The sequence below is a fragment of the Pinus tabuliformis genome, chromosome 9, assembly GCF_031772625.1.
Source record: "Pinus tabuliformis cultivar Carrire ecotype Pingquan chromosome 9, CPIR1, whole genome shotgun sequence".
Lineage (NCBI taxonomy): Eukaryota > Viridiplantae > Streptophyta > Pinopsida > Pinales > Pinaceae > Pinus > Pinus tabuliformis.
Genome location: NC_142307.1, coordinates 110717931 through 110729954, shown reverse-complemented (window position 1 = coordinate 110729954; position 12024 = coordinate 110717931). Strand labels below are relative to the sequence as shown.

At 40.7% G+C, this 12024-nt stretch overlaps 1 pseudogene; it reads left to right on the top strand.

Moving 5' to 3' along the window:
- The first annotated feature begins 10125 nt into the window (after positions 1-10125).
- Positions 10126-11045, top strand: LOC149147322 (uncharacterized; annotated as a pseudogene).
- The last annotated feature ends 979 nt before the right edge of the window (positions 11046-12024 follow it).

The following is a 12024-nucleotide window of genomic DNA, read 5'->3' as shown; positions in this document are numbered from 1 at the left end:
GTGTGCTGCAGAAATCCTCGTATAATCCCAACGCCTCAGCCACTCAGCACTAATATTATTGAAGATTTGGCTCAGGCGCCACCAGCCATGTCGGCTCTCGAGGTACTCCAAAGCTTTCCATCACAACGGAAATATTTGTTGTCAGCTATTGGGGGCATCGATCCCACCAATTCTAATTTGATCTGTTTCGATCTGGAGAACCATGTTCCACGACTCCCTCATCAGATTACCTTTCTTATTCAAGTAATCATTAATGAGAAGACCATCCATCGCACTGTCATAGATGAAGGTTCTTCCACGTGTATCATGTCAACTACATGTTGGAAGGCTATTGGTTCCCCTGCACTGAACCAATCTTCGAACACTTTGGAAACTTTCGATGGGTGTGATTCGCAACCCTTCAGTGTCTTACCTAACCTTTCCATCACCTTGGAAGGCAAGACAATGAAAGTTGAGGTAGAGATTATTGACGCTAATCTCAACTATAATATTCTACTCGGTCGAAGTTGGACTCATGCCATGCATTTCGTGGCTTCATCTTTGTTTCACATGATCCGTTTTCCCCATCAAGGGAAGATTGTCACTATCGATCAGTTGTCTTTCTTTGCTTCTTCCTCCCCAGATGGCAACATTCCGTACATCAAGCACTCTGGTGCTCCCTATGAGAGTGTGGGGGCAGGAATCTTAAAAGATTTTGCCTTAATGGGATTTTTTCGAGTCCCACCTCCTCATGTTGCCTCTGTCAACATGGTCTTGGTGAAATCTGATCCCTGGGTCATACCTGCACTAGATCTCATTAATGCTTGGGGCGATGTCATGCCCACTTAGTCCCCATCAAAGTCAATTACATGGAAATTGTTTCAACTTCGAACTCTGCATCCTCTGAGTCTCATATACTGAAGACCTCTCTCGATATGTATTCTCAATCCCCCTATCTTGGCACTTTGGAATCATCTGATCCCTTAGCTGAGACCTTCCTCGTTGATGAAGGTACCATGGAAGTCATGTCTCTCAAGGAACCGCCATGGATCGATACCCATCATTGTTCCTCATTTCTGTCATGCCCGACAGTCATGTTTACCACTTTCGAATAGTCCTCTTCTCCATTTCTGCCACCGACTGTTACTCATGAAGTATGGTTGGAAGGAAATTTGGGTAATATTACCCAAATGATAGTGATTGACATTTCTATCAAACCCGGTGTCGTTTAACATGTTCCTATTGGGGTATCTTGTTCTCTGGATGAGATCAAGACATATACTCGTCTATTTCAGGAATTCCATGATGTGCTTGGATGGTCTTATGAAGAAATGCTTGGCATCAATCCTAGCATTGTGGTGCATGAAATACCAACGTATTACACGCAAAGCCTGTTCACCAACGGCTTCACTCAATTCACCCTCGGAAGGACGCTGCTATTAAGGGTGAAGTTGAAAGGCTTCTCAAAGATGGGTTCATCTATGCCATCCCCCTTATAGACTGGGTGTCCAATATTATCTCGGTGACTAAAAAACAAGGCATGATCTGTGTTTGTGTGGATTATCGAGATCTTAATCGTGCCTGTCTTAAAGACAACTATCCTACTCCCTTCATTAATCAAATCATTGATGAATGTGTCAGGAGTGAGATCTTTTCCTTTATGGACGATTTTTCTTGTTATAACCAGATCAATATTTCATCGGCTGACTAAGAGAAGACAACCTTTATCTACCCATGGGGTACATTCGCATACAAGAAGCTCCCTTTCGGCCTAAAAAACGTTGCAGCCACATTTCAACGGGGAATGTCTTATGCATTTCATGATATTCACAACATTGTCCAACCTTACTTGGATGACCTTCCTGCCCATTCTCGTAAGCACCAAGACCACCCAGACCATCTTCGACATATTTTTCTATGCTGCAGACACTATAACATTTGGCTAAATCCACACAAATGTGCTTTTTGCGTGGAATCGGGATGACTCCTCGGCTTTAACATCTCCAAGGATGGAATTCACCTGGATCCGTTAAAAGTCGAGGCCATTGTAAATTTACCCCATCCATCTTCACTGCACCAACTCCAGAGCCTACAAGGAAAGTCCAACTTTCTCTATCATTTTATACCCAACTACACTGGGCTAGCTACAAGATTTACTCGGTTGCTCAAACAAGGAACTCCCTTTGCATGGGATGAGGTGGCCCAAAAATCTTTTAATGATCTTAAGACCATCCTCATAAATGCTCCTTTGTTGCATCCACTAGACTATTATCAAGATTACTTCCTCTACCTAGCCATAGCCCCTAGCACCATTGCTATGGTGTTGGTCCAAGACGACAATGAAGGCAATGAACATGTGATCTACTACCTTAGTCGTAATCTCCTCGACACTGAAATGCGTTATGAACATGTCGAGAAGTTGGCTTTGGCTATCATCCAAGCTATTCAACATTTTCGGCACTATATTATTTTATGTATGACCACAGTGATTTCTGAATGTAACCCAATGACCTATATCCTGACTCGTCAGTTGCTAGGGGGCAAGTATTCTAAATGGATTGTTATCCTACAAGAATTTGATTTGGTCTTCACTACGGCCAAATCTAAGAAGTCACTTGTTTTCGCTGAATTGATTTGTTCCCTTCCCTCCAAAGCTCTCCCTGCTGGTGCAGATGAACAACTCCCAGATGAGACCCTTTTCCTGATTAGCACCCTTGATCCATGGTACAATGATATCATTATGTATCTCCAAACCTCCACATTCCAGTCTACGCTGACCAAGGATGACCGTCAAAGGATTCGACATCATTCCCTACCCTACCGTATTATTTGTGATACTTTATATCGTGTTGGCGTCGATTATGTCCTTTTATCGAGGAAACTGAAAGAGCTATCAATTATTGACACTCGGGGGTATGTGGTGGTCATATGTCTAGTTACAATACAGCTCAGAAAATCCTTCGCGCTCGTTATTTTTGGCTATCTATCTTCAATGACTACATTCTTGTTGTCCACAAGTGTCACAAATGCCAAATTTACTAACGCAAGATGCACGCCCCACCCGCTCACCTACACCCTGTCATTATTGTTTGTCCCTTTGCCAAATGGGGCATCGATTATATGACATGTAACCCTTGCTCGACTAGGGGACATGGCTATATTATCGTCACTGTGGATTATTTCAACAAATGGGTTGAAGCGATGCCTACATATTCGGCAGATGGTAAGATGATGACTCAATTCCTTTTTAACCATGTTATTTCTAGGTTCAGTGTACCCCAATCCATTATCACGGACCATGGCTCCAATTTCAAAGATTACATGATGGTAGAACTGACATCTACATTGGGCTTGTGCCACAATGGATCGACCCCATATTACCCTCAGGACAATGGCCAAGTTGAAGTCATAAACAAAGTTTTAGTCACCATGCTTCAACGTACTATTGGGATGCACAAGTCAAATTGGCATCTCATGCTTTTTTCAGCCTTGTGGGCCTAACAAACTTCAACCAAATACGCAATTGTTTTCACACCTTTCCAGCTGGTCTACGGTTTGGAAGGAACATTTTTGATCAAATGTGAGATTCCTTTGCTCAAGTTAGTTGTTGAACTCCTCCCTGAAACATCACCTCAAGAGGAATGCCTCTTATATTTAGAATGATTGGATGAGACTCATCGTCTCGCTGCCTTGGTCATCGAAGCAAAAAAGAAATGGGTCAAATCCCATTTCGATCAATAGGTCTCCCCTCTCGCTTTCTCTAAGGGTGATTTGGTCTTGCTATATGACCAAGCTAACCATAAGCTGGGGGCAGTAAAGTTCAAACCTATGTGGCATGGGCCTTATATTGTAAAACATGTTTTGCAGAAAGGAGCCTATGAGCTTATTGATTATGAAGGAAATCCTCTCGATAAGCCTCGAAATGGTGTTTACCTCAAAAAGTACTATGCTTAGGACATCTTGCATCGTTACTTATGTACATTAGTTTGTGATTCATTTTTGTACAGTGTGGTTTTGTGTGATAGTTTTTAAACAACTTTCCTGTTTACTATGCTTTTCTTGCTTTGCAGATGTCTACAACTCCTCACGTTGGTTTCACCGATGGTGCTTATAGAAGCACTCGAAACCTATCATTTGTGGCATGGGCTATCTACAACCTTAACAGTGAGTTGATTGACCTTCAAGGTATCTTCCTAGGTTGTACAACCAACAACATTGCTGAATACAGTACGGTCATCGAACTATTATCAGAAGCCATCGCTTTGGGCATCAGGGAATTGGTTGTCAACCTGAATTCACAGCTTTTCATCCTTCAACTCAATGAGCAATATTCCATCAGTAACCCTCAAATATTACAAATGTATCTCCATAACCGTTTATTGGAAAGACATTCTGATTATATTACATATCATCATATTCCTAGACGCATGAATACATTAACAGATGCATTATCTAATTATGTGTTGGATAGACATTTGCAAAACATGTGAAAGATAAGACAAACCATTTGTACCATAATAAAAAATAAAATACAACATATATATATGTGAGAATGTTTGATACATTAGAACCCAAAAAATAATATGTGTGTCTATAATAACATCGGTGGCTTGTAGGGCTTGCACATTCGCGGCACACAGGCCTCAAAAAATATGTAAGTACTGGACCTAGGAACTACTCAGCATGGTGATCATGATAGCATAAGATAGCTCATGCGACATGACTAAGTAATCGACAAATCTGATTTGAGACTCCTACTATGTGCCTCTGGTACCGCCGAGGCATGTCTCCTATCCGAGCATACTCCGGGATACCATGAGCCAACCCCTCGAGGTTCCTCGTGATCTCATCCTCGTTAGCGCTCCCTTCCTGATAAGGGGTGACAACATTGATGGGGCAAGGTACGCACTTGGCTATCGAGGACATCTCGGCTGACCACTCTGGTCCAACATCTGCTTAGACAAGAGAAATGTTATAAGCATGCATATACCAAAACCAATTAAAAAACATCAAAATAAAAAATTTGATTTTTTTACCTTCGTCATCGAAGTCCTCTCCATCTAGTAAGGGCATATCTAGGTATCCACAGAAATCAATGCCGCTATATGGCCAGTCCTCCATGATGATCTTCTGTTGTCGTAGCCATGAGAAGAATGTCGGTCGGTATGACATATGTTGACCCCGAGTGGTCCTAGGCATCAAACGACTCCAGTGGGCCATCCGCGAATCACGTGGTGCAGGAGGATCAACCTCGGTCAAATGATACTGGAATAGTGGCACTCGTTCCAAGAAAAAAGTCACAAGTACTAATCCAAAGCCAAATTGTTTCAGATTCCCCGCCTTGGCCTTGGACAACTAGTCCTTGATGTTCATATTCATGGCCTCTGCCCAGTTGATGACCGTAGGAGCTGTGCAGTCAATAGCATAAAGGAACTTCAACTTGTTAGTCTCATGTTCCGCCTGGGACCCCACCACTCTGTTGATAGTCAACAGAAGAACCCTCAGTGTCAAATCCCGTACACTGGAAATCTCTATCTTCCCACTATTGGATTTCAGGGCCTCAGGACAATGTTTGGCAAGCAGGGAAGATATGCTTACCCCGATCGGACGTGACCCATACAAGTTCAATGGATCACCTCTACGAGAAAATCCAGTGATGAAGTAGATATCTGAAGTTGTCAACTCCAGTTCCTGGTCCCCAATTGCAAAATCTCGTGATTGATGTCCCAAAGGCTTATTAAGTATCGAAGTAGCTCGAGCTGGGCCCGCATCCCTAGTGTAAGGAAAACTTTGAGGAGCCCAGAAACCCTCAAAGCCTCCAGGAAATTTGGATTGTTCAATTCCTGGGTGTCAACCTCTTCGTGTTCTCTTTCCTTCCAATCCACCATTTTCGAGAGTTTCTCTCTTGCAAAAGCCATTTATTTGAGTCAATCATCAATTTTGGCACTAAAATTCAAGTTTTAATGGTGAGTTCTTGAGAAAAAAAGGTTTTTCCCTATCCACATTGCTGACGCACCTGTTTTAGAAACAGTTGCACCGGTCGGCGTGGATGGTTATGCAAATAACCCTCGGCCGGCGCGATCCCGTGCCCAGAAATCGCGCCGACCGAGGGCGAAATATTTTCTCAAAAAACCTCCCTAAAAATCCTAAGAAATGTTTCAAAACAGAAATGAATAGCATGAAAATGGAACTCAGGGCTTCGGTTGTTACCTGGAACTGACGGCTCGTCGATTGACCACCTAGATCTCCCATAATCTGTTCTAAAAAAGCCAGGGCAAAAGTGGGTAAAAAGTCTTCACTGTAAACGTAAAATGGTAAATGGTAAAAATATATTTACTTTTCCCCTTTTTATTCAATTTTTCATGAAAATATCATGTTTTGTAAATATGTTTGACCTATTTTACGTCAAGGACACAATAATACACTTTGCCTTACTTGTGCAGCTACAGGTGATGAATGTTCAACAATGGTGATGAGTCACATTTCAACTCTTTTCTGGACTCGTTAAACTCATATGAAAATATTTCTGAGTATTTTTTCCTTTTTGACTCGTTAAAGAGAATAAAAAGGGGGGGTCCATTTTTAGCTCTTTTCTGACCCTTTAAAAGTGAAAAGTTGGTCGAGCCCTTATCGTTTCAAAATTGTTAATGGATGTGAAACGTTGTGCATCTAGTATAAGTTTACCCCTTTTTTCACGCTGGGAGGCACTATTTACGAAAAAAGTACTCCTTGACTGAAATGGTCAAGCAGTTCTCTCAAGTATTGTCTTCTACCTTTGTGGGCTCGAGAGAAACAAATGTACAAAAAGGGAGCATGTGGAGTTTTCTTTTATGTGTCTTTTTCAAACTCTCTAAACATGAAGAAGATATCGAGTTACACCTTTGTCAAACTCGTTGAACTATTAAATGACATCGGTTTCATCATCATGATGAACACGAGCTTCTCCTTCCTAGGGCTCGTTAAACTTAGTAGGTCAGATTCGTCTGAAGGATGAACTTACAGTGCCAGCATATGCTATGCCCTTCAAGCTTGCAATTAAAAAATAATTGGAGTACTCGCCAGAAATGGTGGGGGAAAATATGGGAAATCTTTCGAGTTGTGTTGGTAGCTTACTCTTGAACATGACGCTCTTTGCTTCGTGTCGGGTTGGCACATCCTCATTTGCATCGTTGACCTTCCTGGGTTTGGGCCGTTCATTTTTGCCTTCCATTTGATCTCTGCCACATCATTATGACCATCGATCACATGGATCCAAAACCTGCCATACTTCTAGTTGTGTCGCTGATATGTTAAAGAGTTGTCCCTCTGTAGTTGCACTTACCTCTCATTCTCTGTATCATCCAAAATCATTTTACATCCTCTCGTCTCGCATCGATGATGTGGGATTCATTATGGCCCTCCTTCGATATGGTCTCTTTTCGTCGACTTCAACTCATTATCTGGGAAGTTGACCGAGAGACTCCCTTCCAGCGCCTTAGAGCTTGCATGCCCTATTGGAAAGTTCTTCGCACTCGACGACAAGTTCACATCATTGGCTTTTGATCTAGTGATTTCACGGGTGTTCAACTTCAGCCCCTATATTCACATTCTGTGAATTGTGCTGATAGTACCTTGAGGGCCATCGTCATTATTGGTGGTTTCTCTCATGCTTTCATGTTCGACATCAACACATCTATTCACATGCTAGAATCTATACTTTGATCGGGTCACGTTGGCGTGCAAGACTTTGGACTCAGATCACAAAAGTCCAAGTTGTGAAGCAATGTGGTATGGTTAGAATAATATGCATGTCTCTTTCAGATGGTTGGCTGCAACCAAACCATGAGTTATCAGATTTGATCCTTCTCATTATTGGACAGGTGCGACCGTACCTTGGTTTCATTATGATCCTCTTTGACGGATGGCTGCTCCCATACCTGGATCCATTTACATCGTCATTATATGGATGGTTGTGTCCATGCCACGATTCATGTATCATTTGACAAAGATCTCAGTTTACGTATATGTGTCTGTACCTGCTTGCAGGTTTTCCAATGGTAGACCGGTTCCCCGCACTGATTTATAAAGCATTTCATCCCTCACTCTGGTTCGGCCTTCACGCTTTAGGGGGAATATGTTACACAAAATTTTGTCACTGTGCCTGTACTCCCTGTTCCTTGATCCTGGAGGACCTCTATAGTGAATCTTGCATGCTTTTCCTTCATGAAGAAACTCCCATTATGTCCCTCTTCATGAGCAGATCATTTCCCTTTTGCACCATTTTCCCTGAAACTTCTGTTTTTCCCAGTTTACAAGATCGGTGCCAATGACCTTTGTCTCCCCGATGCCGATGTGCAGAGATTAGGACTATTCCCTGCACCGATCGGTGCAACTAAACTATTTTCCAGTCGCGCTGGTCCTGTTATGGAAAGTTCTTTAAATTAGAGCCAAAGCTTCCAGCTCTAGAAGCTTCGTAACAAAAGTCTAGTAAATGGTTTGGCCGGATGGGGTCGAGGATGAAAGTTTGGGCTTCTTTCCCCTATAATGATGGAAATACATCAAGGGATAAGTCCTTCCCACATGAGAAGAGGATCCATCTCCCATCCATATTTCCTATATAAAGCTCCCTTCTTCCCAAGCACAAGCTAGTTAGAGTGTTAGCTGAGCGTGAGTATACTATTTTGATTAGACAAGCAAGCTATTACTAGTTGTAGCCATCTAGTTGTGTGAGGGAGAAGTGTGTTTGGTTTGGAGTGAATTCTAAAGGGAAGGGCCTTTAGACTATTTCTATTTGAAGCCATCATGGAATGCTAGCAGAGGTGTGTGGGACTTTGGTCTTGTCATAGGAAGACTGTGACGTCAAGACGAATGGTTGTAATCCCTCTTTGATATTAATATATACAACTATCGATTGATTTCCTACATGTTTTGTAATATTACATATTCATGTATTGATGCTTCTTGACTCATCAAATAGGTTGAATTTCAATTTGTCTATTATTATGTTTGTGTGTTGTTGTTGTTGTTTACTTGTTTCAGGATCTTGAAGAAGGAAGTAAGAGATTGATGGAGCGAGCAAGCGAGGACATCATCAAGTAGGATAAGTGACCAAGAGGTAGGCCCTCTTGATTGATTCTAATCTAAGGAAATCTTCCATAGAATGTATATGTTGTGGCTAGACCCATTATCGAGCTAGAGGAATTTGTTCGTGTCCGCACTTATAATTTTACTTCACCACAATTGGCTATTGGAGGAAAGTATGGTAAAGTTTCTTTATAAAGAGTGCTTGAACCACATTTGTGCACTATTAAATATTACCTGCAACAACTAGAAGTGAGGTTTATTATCTTGCTTTAGGTGCCTAAATCTTGGGTTACTGTAGTGAGTTGTGCCATGTGCCCTCTAAATTCTTCTCGGAAAATGGATGTGGATAGTTCAAGCAATAAACTTACTTCTTTCCACCAGAAATTTTGATGTATTTGTTAAGCTATGCTATCAGGATCCTGGAAGCCTCAATCTGTGTCTTCTACTGCTAACTTTGTGCCTTTAGGTCTCCTGAAGGAGGTGGTACCAGCTGATTCAGTACTCATCTTAACAGTTTCCTTGGTCATACCTCCAAAATCCCTACAAAAGGCTCTTATAGTGATTGGAAAATTTTTTAGCCTTCCATTTATTTGGATATGTTACACCTCTGGTTGTAAATATCACAAGGTAGGTCACTAAGAGGCATATGATCAAGTAGTTACAAATATCGCATGGGAATTTGATGGAAGCTTCCTATACAATTGCAACAATGACAAATATGTCTGTAGTTGGATCAAATATTGGAGTTCTCTTCTTCCAATACCTTTCCCCATATAATTTTCCTAGCCTTGCTTCAAAAAAATAAAAAATTGAAAAATGACATGGGTCTTTCATCATATGTATTTGTCATTTGCTTTGGGTTGGCTATATCACCAGGAAATATGTTTATTACTTCTGTAAGAAGCATTGGTATTGATTAGTGGATCCCATGTATCATTTGAGATGCTATAAGGAAGCTACACAATTTTTCTAATTGGTAGTCAACAGTTGAAATCATCTCTGGGAAAATTTTCGAAGTGTAGGCTCAAAATTTACAGTGGATTTTCTAAGAGGGGCATTGTTTTTTTCTGGGTAAAATGTCTTATGGTCTCTGAAGCATGTTCCAACTAATTCATTATTTTTTATAGGTCTAGAATCATAGTTTGAATCATTATCCACCCTCCCAATGTGCACGAGTTTCCAAACTTGTTACCCAACTCTGCAAAAGGCTTGGATAAAATCGATGTTTGTAATACAATACCTAAGAGAGAAATCATTTCAGAATTACCTTCGGTATTTAAGTCAACTATCCAGGATGGGTTGTTTGCATACAAGGAGCATATGACTCCATTCACAAGCCTTTTCAAGGAATATGAAATGGGATGAAATTGAGTGTAGAGACTACTGGTTACAGGTTTTTTTCTTGCTCCAAGAAAGAAGAAAGTAGAAGCTAAATGAGTTCTAATGGATCAAGAAAAGGACATTATGAAAGTCAATTGCAAGAAGATATCACAGATATTGAAGCTATACTATGTTTTGATGAGGAAGAGGATGATAACATTGGTCACACTCCAAGTGAAGCCATAAGGAATGAGAAGCTAAGCCAAACAGAAGACAATGGACATACTAGCAATGATAATCCAACTAGGAATAGACAATGTGAATGTATGGAATTCAGAGAAAAGGAGGTTCACTTTATTCCACTTTCTATCCAACAAAAGGTAGTTTTGAATGGGAAAAGTAGCGCAGATGTTGTTTTCTTTCCACCCATAGCAAGCTAGGAATCAGGAAACATGAGCTCAAATAACAGTGCTGCTAAAGTGGGGCAACCAATATCATGGAGGAAGTCGAGGAAAGAGAAAATGAAAAATGCTATAGATCTATTTAGGAGTTTTTTTCCTGAAGGAAACGCCATGGATACTGTAGTTGTTCTTGATGTTGCCTCCGAGTACCTGAAATTCCTTCAACTCGGAGTCGAAAGGCTCGAGGTCGATCAGAATGATAGAACTTTGTTGAAACCTTGATATCCCTAATTGATCTGGTAAATCACATAGCTTATAAGTTTTAAGCTAGCTTACGTTCTCTATTGGACACCAAAAACGTTTTATTTTCTAGTTTGGCTGACTATTTTTGCTAAAATAGCTAGTGGAATCATGTTGAAATGTACCAAAAATAACTTATTTTCTAAAAACATGAAGGATTAGATATGAAAAAAAATGTCTGCAATGACCTATAGGTAGCCATAACATTGAATTTATCATATTCTAGCAGAATAGACAAAGTTTGATATGCTTTGTTTGTAGGGAGAAAGTCTAACAATTCATAATTGTGCAAATCTAGAAAAAAAATTAGAATGGAAAAAAACCCAAGAAACTTCAAGAAGATGAATCAAGTGAAAATTTTATCGAGGAACAAGTAGTCAGAGAGCTAGATGATAAAGAACGATGCAGACAGTTTGATTAGCCACAAAATGGCAAAGTGGGTAGGGGCTTAAATGATCCACAAGTAGGCATGCCACTAAATGTTTGCAGCATTGAAGAAGTCAGGTTTGAAAATTGAGATATGTGCTTAAGGCTTTAGGGAAATTAGTTTATGCATATAAGTACATCGACAAAGAGTAAAAGTTAGGGGTATTTTCTATTTTTTTAATGAGAAAGTGCGAAAGTGCTACACATTTAAAATGGACAAAGTGAAAGATCACATGCATACCCTGCGTTGAATCAAGGTTGTTGCAATGCATTGTAATGCAACATCTTATAATGGGCAAAGTCAAAACCTAGGCAACACATTTGGATCACAAGCAATGGCTATGAATTCTGGCCCAACCATGGCAACTGTGGCAATGTATTTCCCAGGTACATCTAGAACTGTTACAAGTCCAATTGATCCAGGTGGATGTTGGTGGCCACTCACCTATCCCATTTGGACCCGCACAATTATCTCTTTCAGTTTTTCAGTTTCCTAAAGTGTAGCACAGTTTACTATTTTTAGCAGTTTTTTCGG